The following is an 18,111-nucleotide window of genomic DNA, read 5'->3' as shown; positions in this document are numbered from 1 at the left end:
ATCACCTACTTAGCAAAACTGAGTATAATTCTGAGGTAGACATTCAATGAAACAGAGGATTTTCAAACATTCATGATGAAAAAACTGTAGCTGAATGGAAAATTTGATTTTCAAATACAAGGCACAAGAGAAGCATAAGGAAATAACTAGGAAAGTGATATCATGGACTTAAGTTTATCTGTTTACATTCCTTCATGGGAGGATGATATTTGTAACTTAGTAGAATTTTCTCATTATGATGACAGTTTGAAGGCACATATATGAACAGAAGATATTTGTATGAGTTGAATATATAGGGATAATATCTTTTAAAATGATAAAATTAAGGAGAGGAATGTACTGGGAGAAAGGGAAGGGGAGAAGTGGAATGGTTTTAATTATCTGCATAAAAAAGAGGGAAGAAAAAGCTTTCATAGTGATGGGGAAGAGGAGAATTAGAGAGTGAATGAGTGGATCCTATTCTCATCAGAATTGACTCAAAGATAAAATAACATACACACTCAATATGAGTATAGAAATTTATCTTACCTTTCTGGATAATAGGAGGGGAATGTGATACAGGAAGGAGGGAGAGGGCATTTGGCAGAGGGAATGATTAATAGCAAAACACTTTTGAGGGTGAATAGACAGAGCAAATAGAATAAATAGAGAAAATACAGTTAGTAATAGTAATTATAAAAATAATTTTGAAGCAAGTTTCTCTGATAAGGTGTATTTCTCTAATACAGAGGGAACTGAGACAAATTTATAAAAAATAAGAGCCATGCCCCAATTGATAAATGATCAAAAGATATGATCTATGTCCAAAAGGCTATAAAGTCCTATATATCCTTTGATGTAACAATACCACTGTTAGGCAGAAATATGAAAAGAGTTTTTAAAGGGGGGGAGGAAAAGGACTATACATACAAAAATGTTTGTAACAGCTCTCTTCTTAAGGGATGACCATTAATTGGGGAATGGCTGAATAAATTATGGTGGCTGATTGTCACAGAATATTGTTGTTCTATGAGAAGTGATGAGCAAAATGCTCATGGAGAAAAAAACCTATAAAGTCCGTCATGAACTGAAGCAAAGTGAATTGTCCTATGTATAAAGAAATAGCAATGTTCTGGAATAACCAGCTGTAAATGACTGCTATTCTCAGCAGGACAATGATGCACAACTATTCTGATGGGCTTATGATGAAAAATCCTATCCAAACCCAGGGAAGAAACTTACTGTTTCTGAATACAGATTGAATCATATTCTCTCTTTTAAAAACAATTTTATTTTTCTTGAGTGTTTCTTTTTATTGAGATGGGGGAATCTAGGTTTTCTTTTACAACATGACTTTTATGAAAATGTTTGTGCATAACTGTAGGGGCCATAACTCTGAAAGGATGTACTTGAATCTAAGACAGCAGGTTGCTTGTAGTTAAGTGGTGGGAGATGGTGGTTCTCTAAGCACATACTTGATGTAATGTAATGATCTGGTCAATCTAGTTGGCATATACTTAGGGTAATATGATGATGTGATGTTCTACAGCTGCACATGCCCAGTGTGGTGTGGCAATGTGCTGGGGTATTTAAGGGGAGTCTCAGGGACAGAGGGCTCTCTCAGCTGCAGCTTTTAGCAGCAACTCTCAGCCACAGAAAACTTCAGGCTCCAGACTCCAGACTCCATCTGGGACCAACTGCATGGTTACTCTCCTGTCTCCTTCACTTCTCCACCCTAAGACCAAGGACTTTGCCTGATCTCGAGGTCCTCTAGAGAGCTAAGCCCAGATATTATACAGAACTTCACATGTAATTTCTTAATGGTTTGGGGATGGGGGGGATAAGGGTGAGAATATGGAACTCAAAATTTAAAAAAATATATATAAAAATTGTTTTAAATACACCTGGGGAAAATACAAAAGAAATAAATAAATAATATATACATATATAGATCTATGTACATATAACCAGAAAAAAAGAGTGCCTTGTCGTATGGCAAAATTAAGTGTTCAGTGGACACTGTGTGTTTTATTGGTATTCAGTAACTGAAAGAATAAATGGAAAACACTTGCAATGTTGAATGGACTTCACATTGTAGATTTGTAGGAGGACTTTCATAAGAGGCAAACAGAATTAACATATATTGCTGGATTTCAAGTTGCAACATTGAAGGGATTACCATTATAATTGAGATAAAAACTACACTGGAGAATATTAGAGAGTAAGTGAATTTAAGTCATGTGGAAAGTCATAAAAGTAGGTGCTAAGGGAGGTATGAGTAACCAAGACTTTGCATTAATAAGCTCAACTCAACTTAAAATCCAGGCACATTTGATACCAGAAAGTTCCTTTAAATTCACTCCTAAAGAAATCTAAAGTCACTCTTTGATAATAAAGACACCATTCACAGTTGTATGTCTAGAATTTTATATTTCCCAGCAGAATGATACCACTTTGGTCAGGTTGAAATACTGCATTACATTTTGCAGTTCTTAAAAATGATGAAAATTGTGAAAATACATGATGGGCATGCAATGGCAGGACAACATTACAAATGTCATATTATATCACATAAACCTAAAATACCATTGGGTTTTGCCCTACACTGTATTTCTAGAATAAGTCCTTTGTAGCAAGGACCTTATTCTTCCATTTGTTATAGCACCAAGTAAACACAATGGTTTTTTTTCCAAGAAATAATATTGAAAAAGCATAAAACATTTACATATCAGAAAGTTATCTGGATTCCAAACTTTTATCCATGCATCTTAAATATTTTTCTCATAGGAATCAATATAGCCTAATATAGGATTGCAGATCTAGAATTGGAAAAGAACTTAAAGATCACCTAGTTCAAAGTTTCTTAAACTGTTAGTTGTGATCCCATATAGAGTTGTGTAATATCTGGGGTAGAATAAAAATTTCTCAGGTGAAAAGGAGTTACAAATGAGAAAAGTTTAAGACCCAGATTTAATGTATCATGACAAATTCAAATAGACATGGGAGTCACTGAAATGTAAATATATTTTTAAAAAATAGTTCCCAATTACATTTTAATTTGTTGAGACTGTGTTCACAAGTACTCCTACGACATACAGCCTGCAGTTTAATTCTTCTGATCAAGTCTAATTCTCTCATTTTACAGATAAACTGAGACTCAGAGAAGCTATTTGAGTTGCCCAAGTCAGAAGTTCACTTGGGTACTGTCACTCAATGTTCACCACACTTTTCTTTGCATATATTCCCTCTCATAAGACACACAACTTCATGACTTGACTTAATTCAGTTTCTGTCATTGACTGCTTCACTACACTTCTGATACTTGTAATTGTGTCAAATATTGACTATTAAAATACCTTGGATTTCTAGCATGCTTTATGCTTTCAAATAATTCCCCCATCCCCACGTATATTATCTCAACAATTAGGGCAATTAGGGATGATGGTATTGAGTGATCCCTTCCATTTGGAAATTATTGAAGTATTGTTGTTCATCCTTGTTTTTGAAGAGAACCAGTGACATCATGGGGATGATGTCTTGACTTGTACATGAATCGGATTTTAGTAAGGCAGAGTTGCATGAAGTTTTCAGTTTCATTCTCTTTTCAGAGCCAGTGAAGTTCAATGGCAAGATGGATCATAACAAACCACTGAGGTAAGTTTATACCAGTTGCATAATTGGGCTCACATATATCTCTGAAGGAAGTATTCAGAGGTTTTCCTTAGTTCCCTAGGTAAGAAGCAAGGGGACTCATGTAGAGTCTCAGCCATACCTATCTGGGTCTTAATAGCCACTTGGTGAGTCACTACCAAAATAACAAGATTAATTTCTTCTTCATATAATCCAAATTTGAGAATACCATGAAGAAATCAGACAGCTGGGGGAGAATAAGGAAATAGCTTTGTGGAACATATTGAATTATTTGAGAGTAGAGGGAGGTAGAAATGAATTTAAAAAGTGTGTTGTAAAAATCAGTGGTTTTTACCTGGAACCGGTAACAATTACTACTTGAATTGATGTACCCATTTTTTCTAAGGGATTTCTTTTTACATGATTTTAAAAGAACAGACTAAATTATTTTAAAATACATGTAAATTGAATCTTTTGTGTAGCTTACTGATACCAAATACTGAGAATAAATTAGGATCAAGAAAAGCTCCATTTCTTGAAGATTAAAACTCATCTCACTTAGTTTTCAAAAAGTGGTTTATTAACTTAAAAGGCTTATGTAAACCTCTTCAAATTTTGTAGTCAATTTGATTAAAATCAAAGTCTTCTCATTCCCAATAATTGTATTTGACAAGTACTTTTGAATAGACGTTCAGTGGCTCAGTAGATAGAAAACTGGACTTGGAATATTGAATCACATGTTAAGACCTGAAAGGGATATCAGAGATCCCACCTCTTTATTTTTACAGATCAAGAAACTGAGGTCCAAAGAGATTAAGTATTTATCCAAGGCTGCATGGGTAGTAGAGTGGTAGAGGCATCATTCGAACCCAAGTCCTCTTACTTCAGGGCTAGATACAACTGACCTGCTTAACAAAGAGCTAAATTTGAAATCTTTTTTCAACACTTATTATTTGTATGACCATGAGTAACTTAACCTTTCTGATTCACCTTTCTGAATATTGTTTTCTCATGTGCCAAGTAAGGATAAGATGATTCTTACCTCAAGAGAATTATGAAGAAAGTGCTTTGGAAGATTTAAAAGGCTAGAGAAATGTGAGCAATTATCAATGCCACATAATTATCATCTATCATTTTTGTTGTGAGGAAATTCAGAAGAAACATTTAAAATATCAGTACCAGCTGTGCAATGTTTGGAGGTGAAGAACAGAAAGATTATAATGGGTATGCCAAAAGTCTTAGTGCATCTTTAAAGTTTTTAGAGCTTAAAAATGTACTAATTGTATGTGTTTTGGGGGAAGGGGGGAAGAAGAACATTCAAGAATCTATGTTTTTTCCCAATGTAGATAATCCCTATGCTGACATGGATTGCAATCCCATCCATGTTGTGAAGAGAAATGTCAGTATTTATCTTGAAACTATTGAACCAAATATGTTACTGGTCTAAGGCAAATTTCTCAAATCTGCCCTGGAACCAGGGCTTATCTAGTTTGTCTAGGGGGAAGAGAATGCCCAGGGAGTCTCCTCTTGATCTGCACTAGTCAAGCCTCTCTTGTTTATAATTTCTCCTGGGACTTGTCCCATTCATTGTCATAATTAAATATCTAGATTGAAAAGTTTTCATAAAGTCAGTCTATTCTCCATACATTTCTAAATAACTGCATCTTCAGATAGCATAAACATTTTAATATGCAGGTACGCTAAAGACACAGCTGAATAAGTTAATCATAGATCATAGGATCATAGATCTGGAATGCAAATGAAATTATAGGTTATCTAGTTCAACTCTCTCTTTAAAAAAAAAAAAAGGAAAATGAGTCACAGGGTGGTTAATTATGTTGCCAAAGTTCATACAGGCAGTGAGAATTAGAGGTAGGATTTAGACTCAGGTCCTCTCATTTTGAATCTAGTGCTTTTTCCATATCCCCATAAAATAGATAAAATCAATTTAATGTGTCATGGTTGAAAACTACATTTGAAAATTGTTGTAATCCCTCTGTATTCTAAGAGAGAGAACTAAATGCATAAAAAGCCCATAAATACTAGATTTTGAAATTTAGGTCTTAGAATTGTCTTAAAAGATAGAAGTGATTTGTGCAACTAGAGAGCTCTTTATTGATTATATGATTGAGGGAACTCAAAAGACTGTTATTCTTTCTAAAGTCAATTGTAAGTTAAATTCATTATCACTTTTCCAGAAAGTGTCAAACAGCAACAAAATCAAACTATAAATACTTCACTGAAAAGCTTAGATTGTCTGTTTCTTGTAGCTTATATCATAACTTTACAATTAAGGGAACTAAACCATTAAATACCAAGTATCATCAACCTGTGCAAGATGAAAAGCTTAATTTTAAATTGTTATCGATAGAAGGCCATGCGACTTTAACAAAGTGAGCATTTCTAGTTCATGTATGATACAGGATACTGGGTGATTTATTAATATTATTTTAGATAATCCAAAGGAAATATTCTTGCTGATCTTAGCATTGATACAATTTGGAACAGCAAAACTTCCTTCTTCCCATATTGGTTAGATAAGGTCTAAAAGAGTTACACACAGCAACAGAATATCCAGCCTCAACCATTCCTTTGGCAGAGAAATCAACTAATTAAGGAGAAATGGTACTTTTGGCAACTCTTGAAAGTAGCTGTATTTGCTAAAGATGAGCAAATTATATATATATATATATATATATATATATATATATATATATATATATATATAGAGAGAGAGAGAGAGAGAGAGAGAGAGAGAGTGAGTTATGATTTTTTTCAGGATACATAATATAGATTTTGCAGTGATTCATTATAGTGTAAAATTGGACATGCAATTATTACCAGTATTTAAGATTTATAGAATCAAAGTAAAGTATACCAGTGACTAATATTTAAAGATTACTAGTGACTGGGGCAGCTAGGTAGCATAGTGGATAGAGGAAAAAGCCCTGAAGTCAGGGGGACCTGAATTCAAATCTGACCTCAGATACTTAATACTGCCTATCTGTGTCCCTGGGTAAGTCACTTAAGTCCAATTGCCTCAGGGGAAAAAAAATTACTAGCGACCCTGTCCAAGTCACTGACCCTTGTCTCCACCTCAGTTTTCTTACTTGCAAAATAGAGCTAGACCAAATGATCTCCATGAAACTATCCAGCTTTATATATTATACATTATTATTATATTTCCAACACATGGGGAAATCATGTACTTAACATTTGGCTTTGGAAAATCCTTCTTTAGCAAGATGTAAAATAGTAATCTTTTTGTATGAATGTAAAATCACACAGTGAATTTAATATTAAGACAGCATTTATGGTCAAATAAAGGCATCTTATTTTCTGCATTAGTTTGAACTGTTGTATTAGAACTGAAGGCTGAAACTTGCAAATGTATTGAAGAAGCCACTTTCTCCCTTATAAAAGACCATTGATTTTCATAAAGGAAAAGCACAATCAATTGTATTGAGATTTTTCTGTGTAATAACTAATAATCTATTTAAAAAGTAAAAATGGTCTTTTGTAAACTTAGCAAATATCATCTAAGAATTTTCTTTGTTGTCTTCTTTCTCTTTTTTTTTCATTTCTGCTAACTGCAGAGCACTGAGAGCTCATACTTCAGTCCTTTCAAGTTCAGAGAGAATGGATTTGAAGAACTTGGCATTTAGTTACCTCAGCATGGCACTGTCAAAGTGGCTGATGGTCTGCTCACCACATTCCCTGCCTTTCAGTGGGCTTGTGCTCTCTGTTGTTGAAATAATTATCACTGTTGAAGATGCCAAAGCCTAACCGGCTATTACAATAGTAAATCTTTTTCTAAGACTTGGAAGGGATGTTGAAAAATGTCATCATGCACAATAGCTCCATTTTCTGAGAACAAGTCTAGTGTGTGATAGTTGTTTCATGTTTCTTAAGTTAATTACAATTGTTTTACTGAACATTTCTTACTTTGGTTAATAAACTTTCTCAGTGAAATTATCCAGTTATTTGGATAATAATCTTTCCTTTTCTACCAGGTGAAGGAAAATCCATTGTATGCCTCCCCCTTTTTTTCTCAATCAAATCAGTATTACTTCTTATGTGTCCTCTTGAACTGTCATATTGTACTAATCATTATCTGGATAAATATTCTTTGCTGAAATGTTCATAGAATTTGGAATCCATTCCCCCTGGAAGAAATAGTATCTATTTAGATTTTAGAGCATATAAATCTATTGTTTCTTAATTCTAATTTTTAAGAAAAATGATCATTTTTTCAATCTTCTAATCTCAGTAATATCCACTTAACAATCTTTGGGAAGATAACCATTGCAGCTTTGTATAACATATTATTTGTGTGTATGTATATTAATGTATATACATATATATATAGTTACATATATTATAATTTAGCTTATAAAAGTCCAAGATTTGTTATCAAATAGATTGTTAAAACAGGATGACAGTGTAGATAGAAACACTTTACATTTTTCCAGAGTTTGTTAACCGTAAAATATAAAAATTAAAAATACAGAAAGGTGGGTTATATCTATCATGGGTTCAATGAAGCTGGGTCTTTTTTGTAGTATTCTCTTACCAGATTTTGAATATATATAGTAAGAAAAGACCATAAATCTGTAACAAATACAATCTGACAATATATATATCTTATGGCATTAAATATACATTATATTCAGTTAGATCTCAGAATAGTAGTTACAAGCAATACCTAAGTTTAAAAATACAGTACTAGAGTTCTCTACCCTTGCTGCTAAGAAAGCAAAAGGCGACCTAAAATTGCCCCATTCTATTAATTAATGCATAATAAAATTCATGGAAACACCAAGAGTAAAAAGCCAATTGCTTCTACAACTTGAATACAGTATAAATATAGTATAATAAGTTGCTATTATTTTCAGAAAAAAAGTTTTGCATTTGTTATAAACTGGAAGTCCAATTCAAACAATTCTGCAATATGTATATAGTATAGGGCATGAGGATGATAATGTCGAAGAGAAGTGTTTGTCTTAAATGGCAAATCCTTGAACTGATGCAGTTTGATCTATGGACTAATAAGGGGTGTATTAATCTCTGGAAAAACTTTAAACCAAAGACTCACTCCATTCCTGGCCCTAGGAAGGTATTTAAAAGCCACAGATTTTTTTTTTCTTCCTAGAATGTTAAAGTCTGCAGGTGGAGTCAACAGCATATGGAGAAGCCTTCATTTTTACACATAGAGAACTCCCAGGGCTGTGAATGGAAGGGCTGTGCATGTAAAGAGCACATGATTGGCAGGGGGTCAGGCCCAGAGAAAGAAGGTATAGAGTTGTCTTGGTAAAGAATTTTACAGTGTTTATTCATAGCTTCTTTCTTGACAAGTATGATTATTGGTGCTTTCTTTGTCTTTCATCAGTTGCTGTAACCCTGAAGCACAGATCCAACTCTACATGATGGCCAGACCACTGGATCTAAATATTTTCTTCTCAATGACCTAAAGGGAAGAAAAAAAGAAAAAAAAAACAATTTGAGAGAAATGAGCTATTTCTCTCCTCCATTGAGTAAAATATGCTCAGACTAGCCACAAAAACACATTCATTTGCATTTTTTTCATTCAGGCACACCATTTCTAGGTGTGAAAGGGGGTTGGATATCTGTGAGAGCAATATTTTGAATGAACAATGGAAAAGCAACACTCATCACGGGGAATGAGAGACAGGATGCTGCAAATAGCACTAGTTTGGAAACCTGAAAATGTGAAACATTTAGACTGTTTTAACTCAATTGGATTCAAGAAATACTAAATGCCTCCAAAAAATACTAAAAGAACTATGGTAGGAAATACTAAGTCAGAAATTAAAAGTATGCATAGCCCTCAAAGGGATGACAATACATTTAGGAGCAAAGCATATAAAGGAATGAATTTAGGAAAATTTGAGGATGGAAAAGAAACTAGTGACTAGGAGGAATTAGGGAGGGTTTTCTTAGATGACACATAAATTGAAAATTGAAGGAAGAAACAAATTCTAATAGCTATAGCTAAGGACAGTGAATATTACAGGCATGGTTTCATATAAAATCGTCTTTTCTGCTTTTCTTTGTACAAGGAAATGATCATATTTGTTGGTATTTATTAATAAATTCATAATAATAAAAAGCAATTAAAAACATTAGGACATTATCAATATTTTTTCCAAGTAGCTTGCATAAATGAGAGAAATCTTTATAGGGGAGTTGGTGAAGGGTTAAGAATAGAATATATCATAATAATCAGGCACAGTGTTAATGAAGTGGCATAATGAGGTGATTTTAACAGATTGAGGGACTCTGAGGTCTAGATGTGGACCCTCTTTGAGGGAATGGGGCTTCAACTGCAGGGGAGATGGAAAGGTGCTATGGGGAAATCCAACATAATCTAACCTTATGGGCAGGCAATTGAGTCACTTATGCATGTTTTCAAGGTATTTGTTGTTAGGGATATGTGATACTCTATTTTCCACCTCCAAGTCTTTATAAAGCTGCCTTCCATGCCTAGTATTCATTCTAATTTTACTTCCTGCTTTTAGAATACCTTGTTTCCCTCAACACTAAGCTTAGTTGTCACCTTCTTACAAAATCTTCTCTCACATACTAGTGTCTTCATTTCCTCTAATTAACCTTGCATTTATTTTGTTGTATGCTTGCATATTCACATATTTCTTCCACTGATATAATATAAGCTCTTTGAAGGCAGGTACAATCTCATCTTTCTCTTTTTGTCATTATTGTAACTAAAGTGCCTGTCATATAATAGGATTGCTGAATGATGAAGTAATTTCATTTCTGAGGGATTTGATCTTTGGATGATTCCATACCCGTAAAAGTCAACTATACATGTCAAATCAATTCAATTAGCATGTAATAAGCTTATTAAAGACAGTGCCTGACACTGTACTAACTTGCTGACACTTGAAATATTACTAGAAAATAAAAATGTAAAGGTCTAGTTGTAAGCTCAATACAAGTTAATGTATGAAACAACAGTGAGAAAAGTTAATGAAATTGGATCTGAGTGGATTGTAAGCTTGGCACAAGTCAACTGTGTGACTTAACAATGAGATGAAATTTCAGATTATCTTAATATATAGACATTTGTGATGTTTGTAATGAGACGAGAAATAACCCCCCTGTACTCTTTCCTGTCCTTAGCTAATGTATTCAGCTCTGAGTCCAACATTTAAAAAAGACATCTGACAAGTTGGTGACACATCTGGAGACGGCCAGGATGTTGAGGGGGTCTGAGGATTGTGCCATATGAAGATCGGCTGAAACAAGTGGTGATGTTTTAGCTTTTAACATCTTCTCAAAAGGTGCCTGGTATAATTAGTGTTGAGAGTTTCTCTACCTGTAACAGAGACTTAGCATGGTTCTTAGTGGTTGAAAGCCAGAACATGGGTGGTGAGGATGCAAGATAGAGCAGTGTATGAAGAATGAAAACCTGGTTTGAAAACTATGGAAGCAGAGAAAGTAGCTAGTAGATGTGCCAATGTAAACATAAATTCATATGAGATCTTAGATTTACAGGTAGAAGTGATCTTGTTATGCCACAGTTCTCTTTAACTGTTCTGACTCGGTTTCCCTGAACTAGTTTCCTTTGTCTCAGTTTCTTTAACTGTTCTGTCAAATCCCCTTAGTCGTAAAAACCCACTCTGGTCCATTAAGACTGGGAACCGTTTACTCTAAGGTTATATATTGCTAGCAAGATAAACAAGAGAGCAAAACTCCTGTCCTCAAGAATTTACAATTTCCCTCTAAAATATTCCAAGATACCTTACTGACATCTTATCTCTGGGTATTCAGACATCCTGTCTCTGAGCTTTAGGATTTATGGCTTCCCCTATTCTGACAGGAACTTTTGCGCCCTTTTTACTTTCTTTGTCTCTAAAGAATATTTAAGGTCCTGAGATACACCCATTCTTTGCTGCATTCTTTGAGATGACAGACCTGGGACCAACATGGATTCCTTGGTTCCAGTATATCTTTATCTGACTGGATAATTTGAGACGAGAGTCCTGTCCAGTCAATTATACTCTCCAATTAATAAACTATTGAAAACTCTCTAATCTCTCTCCTGCCTCAGTTTCTCTGGTATTACAATTTTAGAGGTCATATAGCCCAATTTCCTCCTTGTCCCTCAATGACTTGCCTGAATTTACACAAGGCAGTAAGTAGCAGAGACAAGAAGCGAACTCGATACCTTTTCACCTACTATTAAAATTGAAGAAGTCTTTAGGGTTCTGCTGTAAAATGAATTGGGGATGGGAGCTGTAGTTAAATTATAACTATAGTTAAAATATAGTATATAAAAAGAAATAAAAATATAGCTGTAGTAAATTATCCAGGCAGAATAATGGTACATTTAGGGCTTCCACTCATAGATATCCCAGAGGACTTAGGAAACAGCATAGGCATAACCAACTATTAAGATAGCATGCAGAAACAAGCAGACCTGGTGTATGCTCATATGGAGAAAATAATTGAAGGGCAAGTCCTAATGATAGTTCCCAGTAAGCCTTTTGGGGATCAGAATTCTGAAGTTCTAGCAGATGTAGATATTTCTTGCCACATTTGTTTGCTCCTAACTGTCTTTGAATAAAAAGAGAGAATATCCAGGTATGGAGTGAGTGAATTCAATAAAACAATAACAAAAACATCAATTTATATGAAGAGCTTACTCTATGCCAAACACAACAGACACAATTGTAACGTCAAAACAGTTGCTACTTTCAAAGAAACAGCATGGAAAGGATAACAGTTGTTATAGGTAAATTTTTGGACAAGTGGGCAGGTAATAAGGATTTAAGCACTTAACTATGTTAAATACTGGGTAACATAAATCCTTTTCCTCTCACTAGGAATCTTCAAGGGTAGATTGGATGGACTTTCTTAGGGATCCTATACAAGAGATCCCTATTCAGGTGTAGAAACTTCTGAAGTCCCTTCAAATTTAGACATTCTGAGGATTTTTTTATTTTTTCTTGTTTTTTATACTCTGTGAAGAAGACAAAAATGTCATTGAGGAATTTTCCTCTGGTTAATGATATCAAATGTACCTTGCATGCAATGATGCTTAATTGGAATTTTCTTTGCACAAGAGAATTTTAAAAAGCATCAGATGATCTTTCATCCTTTCCCTTTCTAAATAAATCCAAAGTGACCTTCAAATAAGAGATTTTATGCCTACTTAAAGCTTTTCCTTTTCTGGGATTCATGAATCACTTGTGGACATTCATGTGTGATTGGTGTACAAATTAGAAACACTTTGGAATGGTGCTTATTGATTGTTGACAGTATGGTGAATGTGGACTGGAAGGAGATGATGCTTCACTTCAGCATTGGCATTAGTCATAGTCCTCTGAGAATTATGTCCATTAAATATTAAGAAACTAATTATGGATGATTGCCATAGAGTGGAAGTATGCTAAACTTACAACCAAGTAGTTGCCAGCCTAAGATGGCAAAAAATTTAGCTGATGCCATCCTTGCTGATTGATGATGCTAATTCTGGCACTGACATTTGTATATGGCATATTGTATGTAAGGTTGAGAGGATACAACAGTAACTCCTACCTCCTGCCCCATAGAACAGATTCTGTTCATGTTTTTGGCTGGAGCTGCTGATGGAAGAACTTGATGCTATTTGCAATTCAATGTTTTCTCATAATCAGCTTGACTTACCATGTACTACCTAATCCAAATCTAACTGAATAGACTTACCTTCATCTCCCACAAGACTCCAGCTATATCTTACTATTTGGAGTTAACAAAAAACAGTCTAGATATGCATAAGGTGCATTATTAAACTAAATAAAATGAAATGACTTTCTGTCTCTTTTTGTCTTTGTTTCTGTGTATATGATTCTGTCTCTTTTTGTCTTTGTTTCTGTGTATATGTGTGTGTGTCCTTATACTATTGCTATTAGATAGGTAGGTGATGAGAATATATTTAAAAAGCTGATGTTTGGGAAGGAAGGGTGAGGAAGCAAAAGAGAGGCAGCAGATAGAAAAGGGGAAGGATCAGCTCCTAAGGTCACTTAATTTAATACTCTTATTGTAGAGAGGAAGAAACTTAGATCTAGGTAGGGAAGCTAGGTGATTTAATCAAGAACCAAATCAGAGGTAAGCAAGCATTAGAGGTAATATTGAACCTATGTGTTTTAATTCCAAGCTAATCTTCCATTGTACTATACTGTAAGATAAATAGGGAAGAAAGGGGGAACTTCTGCAAAGGTCGAACACCAAGTCATTATGAAATAGTGTTGTATATGAAGAGGGAGATCTTGAGGGTGGCCAAGATATTGATGAAACTAAAAAGAGAGATTTAGCTAGGATATCAGGTGATCAAAGTAGCTAGGAAGGTGGTCTTTAATACCAAGAAGGGATGGTTGGACTACAGAAGATCCAAGATGGTAGAGGTGGCTAGGAAATGTCCAAAGTAGTTAGGTTTTGGATGGCTGTTATGAGGAAGAGAGATAAAATTATATGCTGGGTCTCAGAAAGTATTCCTGGGAGCAATAGATGATTTCTGTCTGTTTGTCTATCTGTCTATCTATTACTAGCTAGCTCTTTGTCTATCTCTATCTTTCTGTCTATTTATCCACATACATACTTTCTAACAATTAGAGACATACAAAAATTGGAAAGTGATGCTCCCTCTTACCCATGAGGATTTTCACATATAGATAGTATGGTATATAATTTTCAGGTAATTTTCATTAATTTTACATATAATTTGTATTTACATACATATTTAATTCTTATCTGTTTTCCTCCCACTCCTTAGAATATTAAACTCTTTAAAGGTTTCTGCGGTTTTTTTCCCTATATTGAGCTGAGCACAAAGCCTTTCATATTGTAGATGATTGGTAAATAATACTTGTTGGATTGAACTGAATTAATGAAAATATAAAAGGTAGTTTCTAAGAGAACAGAGGTCTTTGAGTCTCTCTCTCTCTCTCTCTCTCTCTCTCTCTCTCTCTCTCTCTCTCTCTCTCTCTCTCTCTCTCTCTCCTCAACTGAGCCTCAGAAATCATAGGTATAAGCTGTAAGAGACCTCAAAGACTATTTGGTTGAAATTGAGTTTAACCATGAACCTAAATGAGTATATTTTGTTTTGAAATTATAGCAGCAATTCTATATAGAGTACCTGAAGAAACATCTTTTACTTCTTTTTTCTTTGTTAACAGATGTTTCTTTGTTATAGTTAATTTTCTCTATTCTGTATAACAAGCCCTGGCAAGGAGCTTGCTGGACACAAAATTCCCTGTAATCTATAGTTCTTTCAAGTTTGGAAAATCAGCCCTCTAAGATGAAGACATTTAACTCAACATATGTCAGATAATTTGCCAAAGAACAGAAATGTAGTAAGCATCAAAGTTAGGATTTGACTTCTTGGATTCTAGAACTAATATTCTCTCCATTCTACCTGATATTCTCTCTAGAGTGTTATCAAAATAGTAGTCATGACAGTCACAGCTACATCTTCCATATTCTTTTGGCTTCCTGTATCTCTGCTTTTTTTTAATCATGATTTTCAGGAAGTCCAATAACTCGTACATTACCTTTCCTACATCTATTTTCTGGGTTAGTTGTTTTTCCAATGAGTTATTTTATATTTTCTGCTATTTTTTTCTTTTTTATTTTTGTTTGACTGATTCTTGAAGTCTCATTGCATCATTTACTTCCATTTGTTCAATTCTAATTTTTAGTGAATTATTTTCTTCACTTAGCTTTTTTTTTTTTTTTTTTTTTTTTTTTTTTTTTTTTTTTTTTTTTTTTTTTTTTTTTTTTTTTTTTTTTTTTTTTTTTTTTAGTATTTTGGCCTTTAGCATTTGGCCAACTGAACTTTTAAATGAGGTGTTTTGTTCATTGGATTTTTTTTTCCATTTCACAAATTCTGTTTTTCAAGGAGTTGTTTTCTTTTTTCCATTTCATCATATTTATTTTGTAAGGAGTTATATGCTTTTTCCATTTCATCAAATCTATGTTGTAAAGAGTTATATGATTTTTCCATTCCATCCAATCTATTTGTAAGAAGTTTTTTTTCAGATAATTTCTGTGTTTCCTTTTCCAAACTCTCTTGCAAAGTTCTTATTTCATTTCTCCATTTTTCTTCGAACTCTTTTAAAATCCTTATTAAAAATTGTGGCATATGAATGTTATGGAATATTATTGTTCTGTAAGAAATGACCAGCAGGATGAATACAGAGAGGATTGGCAAGACTTACATGAACTGATGCTGAGCGAAATGAGCAGAACCAGGAAATCATTATATACCTCAACAACAATACTGTATGAGGATGTATTCTGATAGAAGTGGATTTCTTCAACAAAGACAAGATCTAACTTAGTTTCAATTGATCAAGGATGGACAGAAGCAGCTACACCCAAAGAAAGAACACTAGGAAATGAATGTAAACTGCTTGCATTTTTGTTCTTCTTCCCAGGTTATTTATACCTTCTAAATCCAATTCTCCCTGAGCAGCAAGAAAACTGTTTGGTTCTGCACACATATATTGTATCCAAGATCTACTGTAATCTATTTAACATGTATAGGACTGCTTGCCATCTTGGGGAGAGGGTGGAGGGAGGGAGGGGAAAAATCAGAACAGAAGCGAGTGCAAGGGATAACGTTGTAAAAAAATTACCCTGGCATGGGTTCTGTCAATAAAAAGTTATTTAATTAAAAAAAAGGACCTTATAAAATAAAATCCTTATTAAATTATTCCAAGAGAGTCTTGTGAGATGGGGACCAACTCATATCACCCTTTAGGGCTTCTTCTGGAGATGATTTGCTTTTAGTATCCTCAGGGTCTGAGTTTTGTTTTTCTCTTTGTCCATAAAAGCTCTCTATGGTCACAGATCTTTTTGCTTTTTGCTCATTTTTTAAAGGTTGAAGTCTAATCTTAGGGCAAAAGGGAGATTGTTCCAAGCTTCCTTTACAAGTGACAGTGGCTTTAGGGTGCTTTAAATTGGTGCTGCTGACTTTCTCCCTGTGCTGGGTGGCCTGGCTAGATCCTGCGTTATTCTGGGATTCAGGGGCTCACTATTTATCTTGTATATTGCATTGGATGTCTCACAGCTAATCTGTTGATCCACTGGATTGTAACCAGGACAGAGTAGCCAGCACTGCTGTATGTTAGCTAAGAGCCTCCTAGTAAATTCCCTAGCAAGTGGACACCACACTGCCCTAGGTCCCTGCACTGTGCCTGTGCTGAGCACCCCCTTTTTTCTTCCTCCTGCTCCCCCCTCCCCAGTTGAAACAGACCTTTTCTGAAGTTCTTCCAAAATATCTTCTGCTGGAAATATGTTATACTCCAAATATTTGTGGGACTGAAACTCCAAAACCAGTTTAGAGGTTTGATCTGGTATTGATCTGAAGGACACCAGGAGAAGCTCAAATAAAGAAAGACCTCTCTATTCTCCACCAACTTGCTTCTGCTCTAGCATCTCTGGCTTTTTTTGCATACTCTGTTGAGTATCTCTAATAAACTTATCATCAGTATCACTTACTCCTTGGCTCCTCTATCTGTGGTCACTACAATGTGCCCTTGCCTAAGTTTTTAACCCATGTTAATATCCTATTTTCTCAGGCCTGTCCAGATCTCTCTCTCCAGTGAATTTTCTCTCCTTTGAATCTTTAATTTCTTCTACTCTAGCAGTTCTTCATCTGCCAATAACATGCTCAGGTCCTCTCTTTGGCCTTTTTTTTTTTTTACTCCATCCAGCTGCTTTCCCAATCTCCTGTTTCCCTTCTCTGACAAAGAGATTGAAAAAAAGTGTTTATACTTTGAGACTAAAAGAGTTAAGGTTCATTAGTAAAAACTTGCCTAACCCTACCCTATGCTCTCCTTCTTGCAATTAATTTTTCATACAAGCTGTGGAATATTCTTAGCTATATGTAGATTTTATCCATATCATTCCTTTGCTAAAATATCATTGTAGTTCTCTAATGCTTTCCAAGTCAATCACAAACTCCTTAAACTAAGCATTTGAGATCCTCTACCATTACATACACTTTATGTTACAATCAGAATGTTTTCCTCTTTCACCCCAGGTGCCATGTGCTCTGCCTCTACTGTTATCTATTTCTGACCACTTTCCCTACCTTTACCTATATGATGCCTTCTTCCCTTTGAAATTTCAGTTTATTTGCCATGTCCTTTATGAAGTCTGCTTGATCTCATTATCAATGAAGACATGCCCATTTGGGCCCCACACAAGACTTATTGGAGGGCAATCTTTTAAAGTATTTATGTGATGTTGGGCATTATGATTATTTGTCTCTGTTACTTTATAGCTACAATACTTCACATTCCAAGAGGCCAGGGTCTGTGTGTCTTAACTATTTTTAAAATTTCCCCAACTGTTAGCATAATGCTCTATACCAAAGGTGTCAAAATCCTGCCCTCCCTCAAGTATGTCCTAAGACATAAGACAGATTAAAATGAAATTAATAAATGTTTCCACAAAATAAGTAAAAATATAATA

General features: G+C 34.6%; 1 protein-coding gene across 4 annotated transcripts in view; it reads right to left on the bottom strand.

The window, feature by feature from the left end:
- Positions 1-8,715: 8,715 nt before the first annotated feature.
- The window catches only part of LIN7A (lin-7 homolog A, crumbs cell polarity complex component), a 195,395-nt gene continuing 185,999 nt past the window's right edge, over positions 8,716-18,111 (bottom strand). For all 4 annotated transcript variants that reach the window (XM_031939636.1, XM_031939635.1, XM_031939638.1 and 1 more), the window contains one exon: positions 8,716-9,076. The gene's annotated coding sequence lies outside the window, so the exon portion shown is untranslated. The remainder of the gene's footprint in view (positions 9,077-18,111) is intronic.

The sequence above is a fragment of the Sarcophilus harrisii genome, chromosome 5 (genome assembly GCF_902635505.1).
Source record: "Sarcophilus harrisii chromosome 5, mSarHar1.11, whole genome shotgun sequence".
NCBI lineage: Eukaryota > Metazoa > Chordata > Mammalia > Dasyuromorphia > Dasyuridae > Sarcophilus > Sarcophilus harrisii.
Note: the sequence above shows the minus strand (reverse complement) of the source record. Positions and strands in the feature narration are given on the sequence as shown.